General features: G+C 43.5%; 1 protein-coding gene across 1 annotated transcript in view; it reads right to left on the bottom strand.

Annotated features, from left to right (window-relative positions):
* The window catches only part of NINL (ninein like), a 107,152-nt gene that overhangs the window by 63,858 nt on the left and 22,457 nt on the right, over nt 1–20,837 (bottom strand). The window lies entirely within an intron of this gene.

The raw sequence follows: 20,837 nt of genomic DNA, 5'->3' as shown, positions 1-20,837 counted from the left end.
AGACTTGCCCTGGTCAGCGGTCGGGGTTGCTGACTTGAGCTCTGGCCCATCCAAACCCTCTCTACTGGGAGCACCACGTCATCAACCAAAATGGGAGTGAAGGGCAGGGCGGGGACGGTGCCGCCTCCCAGATGGTCTGCTCAGCGGGATGATCTCGCTAAGCAAGGGACCACTGTGTCCTCACTTGGGCTCTTCCTCGAAAGAAGACACTAACCCTTGTGCAGCCCCCCCACCCCACCCCACCCTGCGTCTGCTCTTGCCTTGGGTTCTGAAGGCCTCCCTCCAGCAGGCCTCCCTCCTCGGCCCGTCCACCTGCTGCTGGTCCACTGGGTGGGCATGGGGCGGGCAGGGATGGGGGCTCAGCAGGCACCGCATCTCAGACACAGCAGGAGGTGACGGAGGATGCTCTCAGGACACGCAGCTGCACAACCCTCCACACTGGTTTGCAAAGTTGGCTCTTGGTGTCCGGTGGGTACTTAAGACAAGTGCTCAAACAGACACTGAAATGGACTGGATTGAGGTCAACCCCCTTCAGCTCCCAGGATCTGACCCCTCGAGCCTCCAGGTACCAGATCCCCCCTTAAACCCTGCTGTCTGCACGTTAGTGGCATCACTGCAGCATGGGGAGCCCAGAGGCCACCTTCCTGCTGCCGAGGTCAAAGGAGACCGGCCAAGGGCTCCCTGAGAACATTTTAAAGCATAAGAATCTTCCTGAACCGTGCAAAGGCCACCCTAAAAGACCCCAGACATGGGCAACACTGCCTTCACAGCTGAGGTGATCCCATCCATCCCCACAGCAGAGAGGTGATCCAGCCTCTCTGCAAGGCTGCAGGGCCCTGGCCAGGCTCAGCTCTGGGCCAGTCAGAGCTTCTGTCAAATTGGGTCTAAAACACCGCCTTTGCTGGGCTGCTGAGGGGAGGGGCAGGTTCCAGGCCCTGGTACTCATCACACCACGAAGGACAGCAGAATCGCCATCCCGCACACCGGTCCCCAGGCTCCTAGCCTTCCTGCTGCTCAAATCCTATTTCCAGAAATGTGTCACTGGGAAACCCCGCTCCTCCCGACTGGGAAAAGCAATCAACCTAAACCACAGAACACAACAGTGAGAAGGACAAGGACCTTAACCATGCCCCTCCCAGCAGGGAAACTGTAGCTCTGTTCAGACGCCCTGAGGCCTGTGTGTGAGGGCAGAGAACGCCGTCCCCTAGACGACCCCTAGGTTCTGCTTCTTGCACAGAACCCCGGGAAGGAGAAGAGAAACAGGGGACCTCTCAGGCGGGGCCCTGCCTCCTGCGCCACCCATCCTCGGCGCCCAGGACTACTCACACGCGAAGTGCGGGCCGCACGGCCAAGTGGTCGTTATAAATAATAAACACCCAAGGGCCTCTTCAGTTTCTTCTTCACCCAAACTGAATTATTTAATCCTCTCTGGATTCCACAAATGCATAAATGTCCACACAGCGCAACTATCAGAAAAGCCAGCTGCGTTCAGTGCTGACTGCAGACAGGGGACAATGTTCCGGATAAAGAGGAGCCTTTGGCTTATTACGGTTTGATTCTTGTGAAACTGGAATCAGTAGACTCTCAACAGTTCTAATGCTCTAAAGCTTAATTAAATATATGAGCATAAACTTTGCTACCAGGTGAAGCAAAACACTGTTTTCATCCTGGGGAGAAAAACCTGCCCTCAAACAAACTGGATACGGGCCAAGAAACAGCTGCTGACCAGCACCCTGCAGGACCACGCAGCCCTCTGGAGGGAAGGTGTAGGTTTGCATTTAACTGATGCACAGCGATGAGGGAATTTAATCTGTGGCCCTGGAAACCCGCTGGGTATCAAGGACAGGGAACCACAGAGAACTGTGGTCTCTCACAAGCAGCTGGGTGTGCCGATGTCTGTGGACCCAGAGCATCGCACCCAGAAACAACTCCAAACAAGGCCCTCCATAAAAACCTGTAAAAGCCTGCTGACCCAGAATGAACAGCACCAAGGTAGCATTCTAGATGGGACGTTCTGTATCTGGAAAGATGTTACGACCCAGATAAAACACTGAAGCCCAGCCTTGGGTTCCAGAAGAGCAGGTCTTGGCACCATGTCAAATAGCCTTGGGGTTTGTAATCAACCTCCATACTTCAGCAGTTCTGAGCTTGTAGGATTAATTTCTGCATTAACTGTTTTCATGTCTTCTTTCTTGTTTTTCAAAACTTATACTGTTTATTGGGCTTCCCTGGTGGCTCAGTGGTTGAGAGTCTGCCTGCTGATACAGGGGACATGGGTTTGTGCCTGGGTCCGGGAAGATCCCACATGCCGTAGAGCGGCTGGGCCCATGAGCCATGGCCGCTGAGCCTGCACGTCCAGAGCCTGTGCTCCGCAACAGGAGAGGCCACAACAGTGAGACGCCCGCGTACAGCAAAAAACAAAAAAACTTATACTATTTATTTACTTTGCCAACATCGGCCCTAACTATCTCAGCAATAAGGCTTGAGAAGCTATCATTTATATTAAAGGGATTTTCCAATCCCAACAATATAAAAATAAGCTGATGCGTCATTTAATTGGCAATTAATATAGTATTTGCTCTTCCTACAAAGTAGATATTTAGACTAAAAACTATAAGGATATCAAACTCTAAAATTGTCCTAGAAAACCTGCTTTCTAGGGTCTCCTCAAGAAAACATTGTGGGACCCACTCACCTAACATAACCTAACATAAAAACTTTGTACCCTTTGGTTCCTAAAGATTTTTATAACCACATGTACTTCTATTTGTGCTAGGACTATAGCTATAGACCCAATGGTTATAAAACATCTACATAACTGTAGTTATACATATTATACATACATAATTAGTTATACATATACAAGGTTATCCACATAAGGTTCTACATACAAAAAAATGAGCTTTCTCTATATGTATCATTACATATATGCAAATGTAGAAAACCTACTCTCAGTATCAATATCAACTTCTAACTTAAATTCAACTAGAAAATTCTACCATAAAGAAAGCAATAGTTTCTCTTCTTTACTAAAAATAGCCAATAACAGTGTAGAAGAAATGACAGAACTGGAAAATTACAATTTTGAATCCCCGTTGTAATAGGTGATAGGGTAAGGATCATTAATGTATGATTAAAAACAGTGGGGAGGGAAAAAAAAAACAGTGGGGAGGGAATTCCCTGTGGTTAGGACTCTGTGCTTTCACTGCCGAGGGCCTGGGTTCAATTCCCTAGTCAGGGAACTAAGATTCCCACAAGCCACACGGTGCAGCCTAAAAAATAAATAGATAAAAATAAAAACACTGGGGAGAGATGACGTCATGCAAAGTGGCAGGGGACGACACTCCACCAAAGCAAAACTGAGCCATAAAGAGTGACTGGAAGGAACTATATTGAAACTCTGGAACCAGATCAGACACTTAGAGCAAGGTGATGAAAACAGGGGGCTGATGTTTGTAAGAGAGCAGCGATCAGAACCCCAAAGAGCGCCATTCAATCACCCATTTCACAGATGAGGACCTGATATCCTATAAGTAAGCACAGAGGTGGATTTCCTCAGTCAGCTGAAGAACGTGGACGGAGCATACACGGGCACAGGCAGGGTGCAAAGGGAACGTTTCCCTGCCATTCCAAGTGTGTGGTGCTTCCCTTAAGCTCCAGGTGAGACCTTCTATCCATGTAAATGCCTGCTGATGCTTATAACTGTACACACTGTATACAGCTCAGTGACCAAAGAGCATCCCCCATGGGTTCCCCGCTGGCCTCTTCTCCTGTCTTAGACTTTGATGGCTTTCAAGAGGTACCAGATGGGTAAAACCAAGAGGCTGGAGCTGCTCACACTCACTGTTCACAGCTCCATCCAATTCTGTCTCAATGGCATCACGTTGGTAGCTTAAAATCTTCTCTGGGGGGACTATTTACACACAGTCATTGGAAGATGCTACAGTTCAGGGCTTTGGGGGGTAGTTGTGTAAAGCTTTATCAGTATACTACACCATGGCTAGAATATAAAAGACTGATCATATCAAGTATTGGTAGAGACATGGAGCAACTGGAACTCTCAGATCTTGTTAGTGGGGGTATCAATGGCACAAGAGCTCTAAAAACCTGCTCAGTTTTATCCACCAAAGTTAAATACATACCCACTCTACAACATGGCAATCCAACTCCTAGGTACCTACTCAACAGAAACCATGGATTTGTGTACCAAAAGACACACTTTCTTAGGCAGCATTATTCATAGCACCCCAAACTAGAAGCAATCCAAATATCCATCAGTAGTAAAAATAAGTAATTGGTGGCATATTCTGGGAAACTGTAAAGCTATGGAGAGGAATGAACTACATGACAACCTCAATTTTACAAACATGATGGAAGAAGCAGATATTGCATGATTCCACTTGCATTAAGTTCAGAAGCAGGAAGAATCAATCCATAGTGTTAGAAGTTAAGATAGTGGATGGCAGGGAGGGAAAAATAAATAGGAGAACATATGAGGGGCTGTTCTGGGGTTCCTGAGATACTCTGCTTTTGACTAGGATGGCAGTTGCATGGATGTGTTCACTGTGACAGTTCATCATTATCTGTGCACTTTTCTCTGTGTGTGTGTGTGTGTGTGTGTGTGTGTGTATACAACTATATATATACATATCTATATATACACACACACATATATATATACACATATATATATACATATACATATATATATATATATATATTTACTTATTTTTGTATGCATGCATGCCGCGCCTCAGGGTATGTAGGATCTTACTTCCCTGACCAGGGATCTAACCTGCGTCCTCTGCAGCGGAGTCCTAACCACTGGACTGCCAGGGAAGCCCCTCTGCATTTTTCTTCCATACGTTACACTCCAACTTCAAACAGTGAAGAGGGAGAGTATTAGAAACGCTGATGGCACGTCCCTGGTGGTCCAGCAGGTAAGATTCCTCGCTCCCAATTGCAGGGGGCCCGGGTTCGATTTCTGGTCAGGGAACTAGATCTCACCTGCCACAACTAAGACCCGCCACAGCCAAATAAATAAATAAATATTTGAAAAAAACAAAACGCTGACCTTCCACACCCACCTCCTGGAGCAGTGGCAGGTACGTGTTTTACGACGGACTCCTGTTGTTTTGTCACGGCTAGAAGACGGATGTTTTAGGAAAACAAAGCAAACCTGCCAACTGTTTCCCCAAAGCCACTCCTGTTGCCCCTCCCCCAAGGTGATTTCTAAAACTGTATGAGTATTTTCTGTAAGACTCTTCATAAGACCTGGCAGCTCTGGCTCCTTCACTCCACTGGTGTGACGGAACCAAAAACATGCAAAGCCATGGAGTCCATGCTGGGTAAACAGTCGCACATCATGTGGCCTAAACTGCTTCTCACAGATGCTACAAAGTCAGACACTGTCCAAGACAGGAAAAATAGAACACACTTGACAAACTGTCTAAAAGTGAATCGTACTTTAGCTGTACTCTTCATGGAGCAATAAAAAGAATAAATAAAAAGAAAAGTGACTCTGACATACCCTAATTAAAGTCAACAAAATGCTATGGGCTTGTCCTTAAGAATCTTGGGGATATTAAAATAGCCTGCATGTAAGGAAGGAACAGTGTATGGGGGACCATATCTCTCTTAGTCTGTTATGGCTACTATAACAAAATACCATAGATGGTAGTTTATAAACAACAGAAACTTACGGCTCACAGTTCTGCGGGCTGGAAGTCCAAGATCAAGGCGCCAGCCTGGTCACGTTCTGGTGGGGCCACTTCCTGAGTCTTATGCTGGCACCTTCTTGCTGTGTCCTCACCTGGTGGAAGGGATGAGGGAACTCTGTGGGGCCTCCATATAAGGGCACTAATCTCATTCCACCCTACTGACCTACGTCAGCACCTCCCAAAGACCCCACCTCCTGACACCACCACGTTCGGGGGTTAAGATTCCATACATGAACCTAGGGAACACACACACTCAGACCACAGGAGTATCTTCCAAGCTCAATTCTAGAACTTCCTAAACACTCCAAAGCTAACTTCTTCAGCCATCACCATATGTGAATTACACCATGCACTTTTATTTAAGGGAAAAGAAAGCTTACAAGGTAAAGTGGCTAAGATATTATTATGAACCAAATGTTTGTGTCCCCTGAAATTCATATATTGAAGGCCCAACCCCTCAGTGTGGCTGTATTTGGAGATGGGGCCTCTAAGGAAGTAATTAAGGTAAAATAAAGTCACAAGGGTGGGGCCCTGATCCAGTAAGATTCATGTCCTTATAAGGAGAGACACCAGAGAGCTCTCTCCCCACAGGTGAGCTAAGATGTGAGCAGACAACAAGAAGGCAGTCGTCTGCAAACAAGGGGAGAGTCCTCACCAGAACCAACCCTGCTGACACCTGCATCTCCGACTTGCAGGGTCCACAGCAATGAGAAATGAACTTGTATTGTTTCAGCCATCCAGTCCGTGGTATTTGTTATGGCAGCCCAAACAGAATCATACAGATTTAATAGCTTTTGAGAAAATGTGTTTCATCTTTCACATATGGAAGTAAATAAAGTAAAAGACTTCTTATTTTTTTAATATTTATTTATTTATTTGGCTGTGCTGGGTCTTAGCGGTGGCACTCGGGATCTAGTTCCCTGACCAGGGATTGAACCCAGGCCCCCGGCATTGGGAGCACAGAGTCTTAACCAATGGACCACCAGGGAAGTCCAAATGACTCATTAAGAAAGATTCACGAACAAACATTTCCTAAGCCCCTTCTACATGCTAGGCTCCAGATGCTGCTCTCATGAACTAATGTTAGTAGCAAGGATTTTGCTGCCATGATTCCAAGGCAGAAATCGATGGAAATGAAGAGACCACTGGAAAGGCCTCTAACTTGACAGAGGACTTGGCTAGAGATACCGCCACCAGCAGAGGGAGGTTCAACCATGTCTGGGTAGGAACTGGTCATGCAGAGACGTCCAGTTTGTGCAGCATGTGAAATGGGCTGGTTGGGTATGAAAACACAGCCAACCAAGAGGAAAACTGGCTCGTGAACACACGGATGCTTGATTAGTCCAGGTGAATCATTAATTTTAGAAATCCATGAAGATCCAAAGATAGAAACTATCAGATGAGCAGAAACTCATGGAGGCTGCAGGGTCTACGCCGTGCAGGCTGGGTGGCAACCTGTCAGCAGAGGGAGGGGAGGCCCTGCTCGGCACTGCCTGTGATGGGACCTCCTGTGGGACTGGGAGACATCGAGTCTACACTGGGGCAGGAGGAACAACACAGACCCCTGCCTGCCCCACAGATTTCGCCTTAAATTTCTGAAAGTCTCCAAAATCAGACAAGGACCTGCACTGCTAGATTCCCCAGAGCTTTGCAATTCATTGCTACATTTGTCACAAAGATTTTTTTAAAGATTCAAATTTATTAGTAAATGCTTTATTATCTGAATGAAAACTATTCACTAATCTGACTAGTTACAAAGTTAATAACAAAAAAATTAGTAACCTTCACTCCTATAGTCAAATAACAAGCAGTTAGTAGATATAATGAAGAAAAAGGCCTATTTACATTAAAATAAATACACAGGATGGGCTTCCCTGGTGGCACAGTGGTTAAGAATCCACCTGCCAATGCAGGGGACACTGGTTTGAGCCCTGGACTGGGAAGATCCCATGCCACGGAGCAACTAAGCCCGTGCGCCACAACTACTGAGCCTGCACTCTAGAACCCACAAGCCACAACTACTGAGCCCGCGTGCCACAACTACTGAAGCCCACAGACCTAGAGCCCATGCTCCACAACAAGAGAAGCCACTGGAATGAGAAGCCTGCACACCACAACGAAGGGTAAGCTCCGCTCCCTGCAACTAGAGAAAGCCCGCATGCAGCAACAAAGCCCCAACAAAAATAAATAAGTAAATAAATAAAATACACAGGAATAAGCTTAAGGAATGTTCAAGATCTGTATGAAGAAACGTTTTAATGTTCCTGAAAGGCACAGAGAAAAGACTTTAACAAATGCAAAGAGATACCACGTTCTTGCAGAAGGAGGCACAAGTCTCCTTCATCTATACATTTAACGTGTCTGCAGTAAAAATATAATGGGGGGGCTTCCCTGGTGGCACAGTGGTTGAGAGTCCGTCTGCCAATGCAAGGGACACGGGTTCGTGCACCGGTCCGGGAAGATGCCACATGCCGCAGAGCGGCTGGGCCCGTGAGCCATGGCTGCTGAGCCTGCGCATCCGGAGCCTGTGCTCCTCAACGGGAGAGGCCACAACAGTGAGAGGCCCGCGTACTGCGAAACAACAACAACAACAACAACAACAACTATCTATCTATCTATATATATATATATATAAAATGGGGTATTTTGGGGATATAGACAAATTGTTTCCAAGGTTTGAATAAATAAGCAGAAAAGTCAGGATTTTCTGAAAAGGAAGAAGAATAAGAGAGGACCAACCCTATGAAGTGTTAAAACAATTACAAAGCTGCAATAATTTAAAGAAGGTAGTATTTATTAGTGTAAGTCCAGAGAAAAAGAGCCACTGAACAGAAACAGAAAACGTCTAAAAAAAATAGATGAAGACGTACACAGGAATCTAGCATATGATCCAGGTGACACTGCATAGCAAAGTAGAAAATAATTCATCAAGGAAACGCTACCCAAAAAACTGATTAGCCATATGTCAAAAAAAAATTTTTTTTGGATACCTATCTCATTCTTTTCAGCAAAGTAAATTCCAGAAGAATCAGAAATTTAAACAAACAAAAAATTAATCTATAAAAGAACTAGAATGAAATGCAGCTTTTGCATCATCCTTAAAAGAGTGGGAAGTGGGCTTCCCTGGTGGCGCAGTGGTTGGGAGTCCGCCTGCCGATGCAGGGGACACGGGTTCGTGCCCCGGTCCGGGAGGATCCCACATGCCGCAGAGCGGCTGGGCCCGTGAACCATGGCCGCTGGACCTGCCCGTCCGGAGCCTGTGCTCCGCAGCGGGAGAGGCCACGGCAGTGAGAGGCCCGCGTACCGCAAAAAAAAAAAAGAGTGGGAAGTTTGACTTAAAAGTCAAAATTTCTATGAACAAAAGAATAACATCAGAAGATAAATAGCAAAGAAAAAAACTTCTAATATAAATCACAACAAAAGGCTAATTTACTTAATAAAGAGCCCCTAAAATCAATAATGAAAAAGATTTACACCTTAAGTGATCTAGCAAAGGAACTAGATCGCATACAAGGAAACACAAACGGCTCTTAAACATGTGAAGAGATGCTTACCTGTACTTACTCATCAGAAGAGAAATACAAACGAAGCACAATGACATATGACTTTCCACTTATCAGATTGTGGATTGGTTTGCCGGGGCTCCATAACAAGGTACTATACACTGGGTGACTTAAAACAACAGAAATGTATTTTCTCACAGTTCTGGAAGCTAGAAATCCAAGACCAAGGTGCTGGCAGAGTTGGTTTCTTCTGGAGTATCTCTCCTTCCTGCTGTGTCCTCACATGGTCGTCCCTCTGCGTCTGCCTGGATCCTAATCTCTTTTTCTTGTAAGGACACCAGTCACACTGGACTATGGCCACCTGTTGGGCTGCCCCCCTGAAGGGCCTGCAAGCCTTGTAGTTGCCCTGCTGCGAGACCGAAGAAAGACCCCAGATACAGCGACAGAGACGTCCACAGTTTATTGAACAGAGAATCTTACAAGTCTGAAGTAGAAGGTCCTCAAGAATTTTGCTGCAGCTCCTGGGATGGCCCGGCTGGTAGGTGTGGTCAGGAAGCAGCTGTGTGCCTCCGTCAAGGTGCTTCAGCTCACAGGGCCTGGGCTTCCTGAGACACCAAATGAGGCCAACCCTCATGGCCCAAGGCACCTTCCACGCTCTGACATCCTAGTTCTCTCTGGTCCAGCATGATGATATCTTTGGGCTCCACTCACTACTGAGCTCCGCAGGTGTCCAGGGGTGAGGCCGCAGAGACACCAGGCCTTTGGGTCCACGCCTCCCACACCCGGAACCCCCAGAACCAACTTTTTCCCAGACACTGTCTCCTGTCTCCCTCTGGCCTTTGCATGGACTCTGGATCAACGTCTGCTGAGTCTCACTTTCTCTCTCCCTCTCCTGCTCTGGGCTGGGGAAAAGGTGACATGAATTTTTCTTTGACATCCATGCAAAGACTGGCAGAAACTCATTATGCATCATTAGCAGAACACTAATTATGTAACCAGAGGTACTGGAGCACAGTGCATGGTGGTTAAACAGACCCCGTCTTAAACATCAACAGGGAAACGCCCTGATACTTTGGAATGACACTCAGACACTCAGAACGACAACTACATTTGTCATTCTTTCCAACAAACTCCACAATGTCCTGAACACACTGAAATGTTTTTAAAATGTGTCTACACGGAAAAACTTGATCAGGTCAGTCTCAGAACACGAAAGACAGTATTTACAAGGCTCTAGCCCAACGCGCTGTACACGTGGCCATCCACAAATATGCAGCCAAAGATGAAAATAACATGGATCAGAAATGGACTCAAAGCTGACAGGACAGTGAAAAAGAACATATAAACAAAACATCCAACATAACATAACGGAGGGCACTTGTCTCTCTTTTCCAGACACTTTGGATCACATCACATTTACTCAAAGGAAAAGGGACTGCCCAACAGACATAGAAAAGTGAATGTATTACAAAGCTATTTCCCTTAAGCCTTCTCTCATTTTCTCCCTCCTCCACTCAAGTAAAAGATCTATTAAAAGAACTGTAATACGTAATCCTCTGGGCTTGTGAGGCCAACTGCACCTTTACCCTATTAATCAAACACTGAAGTGGATTCCAGAGGTTTTGTTCCAAGCCAGGCTGACACAACGCAGACAGACACCACCTCCCAACGATCTTCTGTGGGAATCAGGGTGGGCTCCACGCCTGGCCAAGGCCTTCGGGTGGAGTCAACTCAGCCAGGTCTAGAAACGCCCCCTCGGGAGGCTGGAAAGATCCAGGTGCCAGGCTAAGCCCAGGAGAGAGCAACAGAGGGATGGAGCAGGTCCTGGGAAAAGGAAGGAGACACAGAGGAATTCAAACAAGCTCTCTGGTCAGTTCTCACAGCTTCGATGACAGGTTCTGGGTGGGCCCCCCTGGTGTGCCATTAGCTCGGGGACCCAATAAATGAGCAACTTCACCTCTGATGAGAGCCCCCCTGAACCAGAGCAGCTGTACACTGACTTACCTCCCCACGGCTGCACGTGAGGACACAGGCCTCAGGGACCTGCAGTCTCTCCACCCCTCTGCTGCCAGAAGTTCTCTCTCATCCTTGCTTTATGCTAGAATCTTAACTGAAGCACTTTGGGAAAAGAAGAGTGTGATCTAAGGCAAAGGCTGGAGAAATGGCACTTTAAATGGAGCCGTGCGCTGATGGGTCCTGGGTGTCCCGACTCCTCTGAGCAACTGCGTCCCTAACCGGTGGCCTGTGGGCAACATCAGGAAAGGCTTTTTCTCATTTCCTTTATGGTTAGAGACAACTTTGAGAAAAAGAATCATCATTCCACAGCGAAGATACGTTCCTCTGGTTCAAAGGCGGTGCAAACTGGCCTGAAGAAATTCCAGCTGGGTTAGTGGGGAAACACGGGTCACGAGGAAAGCCTGAATAATACCTCATTCCCTTAATGAAAAATACACACCATGCACCCCGGATTGTGTGTGCCTGGGTCGAGAAGGACTGTCCTTCCCACGCCTTTCCCCACGGGGAAGACAGTGGAGAAGGAAAGAGCATCCCAGTGACATACCTGCAATAGGTGAATGTGGGCTCGTAAAAGAAACCATGGTGCATCATAGACAGAACGACACTCCCTACACACCTGAATTTAAGGTTTGTAATTTATATGCAGTACCAAACTTGTGATCAACTCTGCAGCAGCATGGAAGGGAGACCAGTGGGGGAGGGGACAGCTGGGGGAGCAGCTGGCAGGATGGGGGTGTGGACGCCGATAATCCATTAGGTGGCATGGGCAGGAGGTCCTTCCTTGTTTTACAGCTTGTGGACGGAGGTCATGTGATATTAACATTTCAGGTCACATTACTGTTACACTGTTTGAAACTCTTTAAATACTAAAACAACCCTATTCCATTTTGCAGGTGAGAAACGACAGGTTTCACTATATTTGCAGGTATATATTCCTTTGAGGCTCATAGGATTTGATCATGATTTGAGATCTTTTGCCAGTTTTGGAAAATCCTCAGCCATTATATCTTCAGATATTGCTTCTGCCCCATTCCCTCTCCTCTCCTTCCAGGACTCCAAGGACAGGGGTGCCAGACCCTTTCACGCCATCCTCTGTGTCCCTAACACTCCTCTCTCGTCCACATTTTTGCTCCTTTTGTCTACATGCTTCCTTCTGGATGTTTTCTGTAAGATCCTAACGTTTTCTTCATTGGTGCATATTCTAAACACATCCACTAAGTTAACGTTAGTTAGTTATTACAATTTTTAATTTCTCTAATTAATTCTTTTATAAACTATTATGCCCTTTGGAATAGTTCAGCACTCTGATAACATCCTAAGTCAAGATCACAGGTTGAGGGCTTCCCTGGTGGCACAGTGGTTGAGAATCTGCCTGCTAATGCAGGGGACATGGGTTCGAGCCCTGGTCTGGGAAGATCCCACATGCCGCGGAGCAACTAGGCCCGTGAGCCACAACTACTGAGCCCGCGCGTCTGGAGCCTGTGCTCTACAACAAAAGAGACCGCGATAGTGAGAGGCCCGCGCACCGCGATGAAGAGTGGCCCCCGCTTGCCACAACTAGAGAAAGCCCTCGCACAGAAACGAAGACCCAAGACAGCCAAAAAAATAAATATATAAACAAATGTGGGGTTTAAAAAAAAAGAAAAGAATTTAAAAAAAAAATCACAGGTTGAGATGAATAAAAATGAGGTTTGGTTTCTGAGAAGGCCAATCTGTTCCAGTTCACTCCTGCTCCTGGGAATGATCTTCCAGGTCCTAACCTAAATGCAAGCAGTTTGCCAGGTGCTCTACCTTGCTGAGGTCTGGACACCAGTTTCTGTCCACCTGACCCTGTGAGGCTGTCAAAAGTGCTGCTTAGCCTTCTCGCATCCTTCAGAGTGTATGACGGTCCCACAACAATGCAGCCCCAAAGGCCAGACTCCCCTTCCTGGGTTTTCACCCCCTCCAGGGCTTGACCTGTTCATGTTTTACTGCCTCCTAGTTCTCCAGGGTCTTCGAGTGATGGTTAAAAACAGTCTGCCCAAATGTTTCCACTTGACTACAGCAGGAAATCTAAATGACCCAGCCCGACATGATTACATTCTAAGGTAGTTCCCAACCCTACTTATAGTCAAGGCTCACTGCTTTACCCACATACTCACTAGGTTTTTTTTGTTTTCCCATTCTTCTTGCATTTTTTTTCATTTTCTTCCCTTTATTTTAATTAATTAATTAATTTATTTTTGGCTGCGTTGGGTCTTCATTGCCGCGAGCAGGCTTTCTCTAGTTGCAGTGAGTGGGGGCTCCTCTTCATTGGGGTGCACGGGCTTCTCACTGAGGTGGCTTCTCTTGCTGCGGAGCACGGGCTCTAGGTGGGAGAGCTTCAGTAGTTGTGGCATGCGGGCTCAGTAGTTGTGGCTCACGGACTCTAGAGCGTAGGCTCAGTAGTTGTGGCGCATGGGCTGAGTTGCTCCGCGGCATGTGGGTTCTTCCCAGACCAGGGCTTGAACCCATGTCCCCTTCATTGGCAGGCGGATTCTTAACCACTGCGCCACCATGGAAGTCCCTCTTCTTGCATTTCTGACTTTCCATCTAGAACTATCTTTCTTTTGCCTAGAGTACAGCACTTAGAACTTCATTTTGGGTCTGTGGGTGGCAAACTTTTTGTCTGTTTAAACTTTCTTCCTTTCATCTTCATTCTTTTTTCCCTAATTAATTAATTTATGGCTGAGTTGGGTTTTTGTTGCTGCGTGCGGGCTTTCTCTAGTTGTAGTGAGCGGGGGCTACTCTATGTTGCAGTGTGTGGGCTTCTCATTGTGGTGGCTTCTCTTGTTGTGGAGCACAGGCTCTAGGTGCATGGGCTTCAGTAGTTCTGGCGCGCAGGCTCAGTAGTTGTGGCACACAGACTTAGTTGCTCCATGGCATGTGGAATCTTCCCAGACGAGGGCTCAAACCCATGTTCCCTGCATTGACAGGTGGATTCTTAACCACTGTGCCACCAGGGAAGTCCCTCACCTTCATTCTTTTTTTTTTTTTGTGGTACACGGGCCTCTCACTGTTGTGACCTCTTCCGTTGCGGAGCACAGGCTCCGGATGCGCAGGCTCAGTGGCCATGGCTCACGGGCCCAGCCACTCCGTGGCATGTGGGATCTTCCTGGACTGGGGCACAAACCCGTGTCCCCTGCATCGGCAGGTGGACTCTCAAACACTGCACCACCAGGGAAGCCCCCTCACCTTCATTCTTGAAGGATGTTTCCACTGGGCATAGATTTCCTTTATCATGTTGAAAATCATCCATCTTCTGTTCATTGTTACTGTTGAAAAGGCAGTTGTGGGCTATTTGCTGCCCCTAAAGTAATCTGTCTTTCTTCTCTGGCTGCTTTCAATAATCTCTATTTTAGTTTGTTTTCTCTCATTTCTATTAATACATTTACACTATGATGTACTTTTTAATTTATCCTGCCTGGGATTCACTAATTTCTTGACTCTGTGGGCTGATGTACCATTAGTTCTGGAAAATTCTCATATATTATTTCTTCAATTATTGCCTCTGCACTGTTGTCCCTTTCCTGCTAAGACTCAAATCACAATGTGTTAGAACTTTTCCAACAAGCCACTCTGTCACTTATTCCCATCACTTCTTTAGTTCTACATGCTGCATTCTGTATAATTTTCACTTACCCACCTTCCAGTTTACTAATTCTTTCTCCAGCTCCATCTAATCTACTGTGAAGCATGTCCATATCGATGGCTTAATTTTAGTCACCATATCTTTAAGTTGTAGGATTTCAATTGTGTTCTTTTCTAATTTGCTGTGTAACTTTTTATTATTTTTTACTGAATAATTCCATGCTGAAATTTCCAAGCTTGGCTTTTATTTCTTTTGTTATGATTAGGATATTTGTTTTAAAGTCTCTGTCTGATCATTCTAATATCTCATGTCTTTGTGGCTCTGTTTCTGTTGTCTTTTATTCCTGCTGGTCCTGGTTCATAGTATCTTGTTTCTTTGTGTGTCTGGTTATAATTGACTATCTGTGAACATTGTACATGAAAAATTACTTGGGGTATTATTTTTTGATGCATGGGATAATTAAATCTTCCTCTGGAGAAAATGTTCAATTTGCTTCTGCCAATAGTTTTCTGTGGGCAATAACAATCTGAGACAAATCCTTTTTTAATAAATTTATTTATTTATTTACTTTTGGCTGTGTTGGGTCTTCTGAGACAAATCTTAAACTACATTCAAGATTTCAAATTCTTTGAACCACAGAAGTTGTATTATACTACAAGCCACTGCAGGTAAATGGAATACTTCTACTACTTTCCCCAGTCAAAAGGAGGGATGGTTTGGTTAGTTAAATAACCTAGAAACAGAAGTTTTACCTGAAATTCTCTTTACTGAATAACCTATCTTGGATATTATTCCGTATGTGTATGCACAAATACATTAAGATGTAAATGTAAATATCACTCAGTTATAGAAAGAGCTTCCTCATTCTTTGCTACACCTACATGTACCACATTTGCTTAACCAATTTCCTATCAATGAGCATACATTGATCATATATATATATATATATATATAATACATATATTTCTTTTTCATGTTCTTTTCTATTATGGTTTATTACAGGATATTGAATATAGTTCCCTGTGCTATACAGTAGGTCCTTGTTGTTTATCTATTTCATATATAGTAATTTGTATCTGCTAATCCCAAACTCCTAATTTATCCCTCCCCCCATCTTTCCCCTTTGGTAAACATAAGGTTGTTTTCTATGTCTGAGAGTCTTTCTGTTTTGTAAATAAGTTCATTTGTATCACGTTTTAGATTCCACATATAAGTAATATCATATAATATTTGTCTTTCTCTGACTTAACTTCACTTAGTATGATGATCTCTAGGTCCATCCATTTTGCTGCAAATGGCATTATTTCATTTTTTATGGCTGAACAGTATTCCATTGTATATATATATATATATATATATATATATACCATGTCTTCTTTATTCATTCATCTATCGATGGACATTTAGGTTGCTTCCATGTTTTGGCAGTTGTAAATAGTGCTGCTAGCGTTGCTATGAACGTTGGGGTGCATGTATCTTTTCAAAATAGAGTTTTCTCCAGATATATGCCCAGGAGTGGGATTTCTGAATCATATGGCAACTCTAGTTTTAGTTTTTTAAGGAACCTCCATACTGTTTTCCATAGTGGCTGCACCAATTTACATCCTGACCAATAGTGTAGGAGGGTTCCCTTTTCTCCACACCCTCTCCAGCATTTGTTATATGTAGACTTTTTAATGATGGCCATTCTGACCAGTGTGAGGTGATACCTCATTGTAGTTTTGATTTGCATTTGTCTGATAATTAGCAATGTTGAGCATCCTTTCATGTGCCTATTGGTCATCTGTATGTCTTCTTTGGAGAAATGTCTATTTAGGTTTTCTGCCCATTTCTTTTTTTGCTTGTTTTTTTATTATTGAGTTGTATGAGCTATTTGTATATTTTGGAAATTAAGTCCTTGTCAGTCGCAGTATTTGCAAATATTTTCTCCCAGTCCATAGGTTGTCTTTTTGCTTTGTTTATGGTTTCCTTTGCTGTGCAAAAGCTTATAACTTTGATTAGGTCCCATTAGTTAATTTTTACTTTTACTTCTATTGCCTTGGGAGACTGACCTAAGAAAATATTGGTACAATTTATGTCAGAGAATATTTTACCCATGTTCTCTTCCAGGAGTTTTATGGTGTCATGTCTTATATTTAAGTCTAAGTCATTTTGAGATTATTTTTGTGTACGGTATGAAGGAGTGTTCTAACTTCATTAATTTACATGCAGCTGTCAAACTTTCCCAACACCACTTGCTGAAGAGACTGTCTTTTCTCCATTGTGTATTATTGCCTCCTTTGTCAAAGGTTAATTGACTGTAGCTGTGTGAGTTTATTTCTCAGTTCTCTATTCTGTTCTATTGATTTATATGTCTGTTTTTGTGCCAATACCAAGTTGTTTTGATTACTGTAGCTTTGTAGTATTGTCTGAAGTCTGGAATGGTTATGCCTCCAGCTTTGTTGTTTTTCCTCAGGATTGCTTCGGCAATTCTAAGTCTTTTGTGATTCCATATAAATTTTAGGATTACTTGTTCTACTTCTGTGAAAAATGTCATGGGTAGTTTGATAGGGACTACATTAAATCTGTAGATTGCTTTGGGTAGTATGGTCACTTTAACATTATTAATTCTTCCAATCCAAGAGCAAAGCATAGATTATTTCTAATATTTTGCTGTTATAAACAATACTACAGTAAATAATCTTATATATAGGTCATTGAGCACATGCATTAGCACATCTGAAAGATGTATTACTACAAATGATGGAAATACTGGGACAAAGGATCTGCACACTTACGATTTTGATAGATATGGCCAAATGCTCTGCATCAAATTTAAATGGAACACACCAGTAGTTTGTATCCTCATACCCTCATCAACACAGTGTCACAAATATTTTTATTTATACTTTTGGGTTTTTTTTTTTTTAGTATTTTTAAAATTATAAGACAGGGCAATATAATATATATTACTGCAACATTTTTTTTTTCAATTAACAATATATCATGAATAATTTTCCAGGTAGATAAACAGAACACTAACACACTTTTTCTAAGTAAAATTTATACTGAAGTATAAATATTCAGGACTTCCCTGGTGGTCCAGTGGTTAAGACTCCACGCTTCCACTGCAGGGGGCACACGTTCGATCCCTGGTTGGGAAAGATCCCACCTGCCATGTAGTGTGGCCAAAAAAAAAAAAAAAAAAAAGAATAAATATTCAAAGATAAAAGTACACAAATCATAAAAGTATGGCTCAAGGAATACTTACAAAGAGAACACACTCATGTAACTACCATCCAGAATAAGAAGAAGATACTGACAGAAGGACCCCATTAGTCATTATCCACAAAAGTAATAAAATGATTCTAACACCCAGTTCCAACGTGTGTGTGTGTGTGTGTGTGTGTGTGTTTTCCCACACCACCAAGCAATTCTCTGATACCAGCTGGGTGTCCTATAATTCTACTCAAATTTTTAAAAATTAATTAATTAATTTTATTTTTGGCTGCATTGGGTCTTCGTTGCTGCGTGCTGGCTTTCTCTAGTTGTGGCGAGCGGGGGCTACTCTGTTGTGGTGCATGGGCTTCTCATTGCGGTGGCTTCTCTTGTTGCGGAGCACAGGATCTAGGCGTGCAGGCTTCAGTAGTTGTGGCATGAAGGCTTCAGTAGTTGTGGCATGCAGGCTTAGTAGTTGTGGCTCCTGGGCTCTAGAGCGCAGGCTCAGTTGTTGTGGTGCACGGGCTTAGTTGCTCTGAGGCATGTGGGATCTTCCTGGACCAGGGCTCAAACCCATGTCCCCTGCAATGGCAGGTGGATTCTTAACCACTGCGCCACCAACGAAGTCCCTCTACTCAATTTTGACAGTATCCACCCAGAGACAGCATCAGACCCCACAGGTTAAGGGCTCAGTCCTACAAGACTGCCCCCCACCCCGACCTTCTTCAAGCACCAAATGCAAGTCCAGGTCATCATCTGTGCTTCAGACTGAGAGGTTATAGAATGGAGGTTTTAATGACACTTTCCTTGGGTTTATTTAATTTGCTAGAGCAACAAAGAGCAGGGAGATTCAGGAAAGGAGTGATAGACACTGCGTCCATTTCCCATTTTCACAGCTCCTAGGCTGAGGGAAGCTCCAGCCCACGCCATGTGAAGTAGCTAAAACTTTGATAGAAAAACACAGTTTTGATAGCTTACAGAGTTTGAGGCAACCACAGCAACTGAAAAATGAGCGAGGAATCCTGAAAAGGAGAACACCAAAGAGAGAAAGCTCTGAATTCTGCAAATGTTACCTAACTCTCCAGAAAACCCATGGACTATGCATGTGTGGAGCAGCCTCCAAGCCGCTCAGACATGAATAAAAGAACTGAAATGAAATTTGAGCTGCTTCAAGAGGCAGAGTTTTCAGTCTGAGTCCAATCTCACTGCCTACTAAAACAAACACAAATGAACACTCTTCAGAGAAATATAACAGAACCTTCATTCTCCACAACACAACTTCACAATGTCCAGGATACAAACCAAAAGTATTCACAAAAATGAAGAACCAGGAAAGAGTAAGCCATTCTCAAGAGAAACCACAACCAGAGATTAACCTCAAGATGAATGAGATGTTGGAATTAGCTGCTTTAAAATCCTCTGCCAGCATAATTATACTCAAGGATGTGAAAGAAAAGATTCTCTTAATGAATGCACATATCGAAAACCTCACCAGAGAAACAGAAACTATAAGACAGAGCTAAATGGAAATCTGAGAACTAAAAAACACAACACCTGAAATCTGAAAATTCCAATGAAGGGCTTAACAGCAGGATGGATATGACAGAGGAAAAAGTCAACAAACTTAAAGATAGATGAATAGAAATCATCTAATCTTAAGAAAAGAGAAAAGGGAATTTTTAAAAGATTAGCCTCAGGGATTAAAGAGACAATTGTCAAATGTCTAGCATACATCCTAGAAGGAGAAGAGAGAGAATTAGGCAGAAAAACAGACTGAAGGACAAATGGCATAGATTATCCTAAATTAGGTGAAAAACAAAAATTTACAGATTCAGGAAACTCAGTAAACTCCATTTAGGATGAATGTTAATAAAGTTATACCCAGGCACATCAGAGTCAAACTGATAAAAACCAGTATAAGGAGAAAATCCTTGAAAACAGCCAAAGAAAAACAACACATCACATATAAGGACACAACAATTCAAAATGACTGCTGACTCCTCATCAGAAACAATGGGCTCCAGAAGACAGTGCAACTTCATCTTTAACATGCTTAAAAACAAAACAAAAGGAAAACTCTGTCCAACTATAATTTCATACACAAAAAAATATCCATCAAGAGTGAAGATAAAATAATTTTTGATTTAAAAAAAGCAACTAAGAGAAATGCCAGCAGGCCTGTTCTAAAATAAATGGTAAAGGAAGCTCTTTAGCTGAAGAGAAATTATACCAGATGGAAACATATTTTTGGAAAGGAATAAACAGCATCCAGAAAAGTAAATATTGGAGTAAAATAAGAGAAAAAAGTCTTAAACTTGGAAAAAATACAAACAACTAAAGTAAAATAATCATAACGTTGTCTTGTCAAATTTATAACATATGCAGATGTAATATCTAAAACCTAAACTATCATGAAATGGGTGAGATGGATGTATACATTTGCAGGATGTCTATATTACATGTGAAAGTGGTAGAATATTAACTCCAAATAAATTATGAAAAGTTAAGTCCACAAAAAAACCTGCACACAAATGTTTACAGCAGCTTTATTCATAATTGCCAATACTTGTTAATAACCAAAATGTCCTTCAATAGGTAAACAGATAAACTGTGGTACATCCATACAATGGAATATCATTCGCCACTTTTAATTAATTAATTAATTAATTTTTGGCTGTGTTGAGTCTTTAACTGGGGAAGTCCCTATTCACCACTTTTAAAAAATGAACCATCAAACCACGAAAATGCATGGAGGAACCTTAGATGCACACTACTAAGTGAAAGAAGACA

Source organism: Lagenorhynchus albirostris, chromosome 15 (assembly GCF_949774975.1).
Source record: "Lagenorhynchus albirostris chromosome 15, mLagAlb1.1, whole genome shotgun sequence".
Classification (NCBI taxonomy): Eukaryota; Metazoa; Chordata; class Mammalia; order Artiodactyla; family Delphinidae; genus Lagenorhynchus; species Lagenorhynchus albirostris.
The sequence above is the reverse complement of the archived record's forward strand: the minus strand, read 5'-3'. Positions and strand labels throughout refer to the sequence as shown.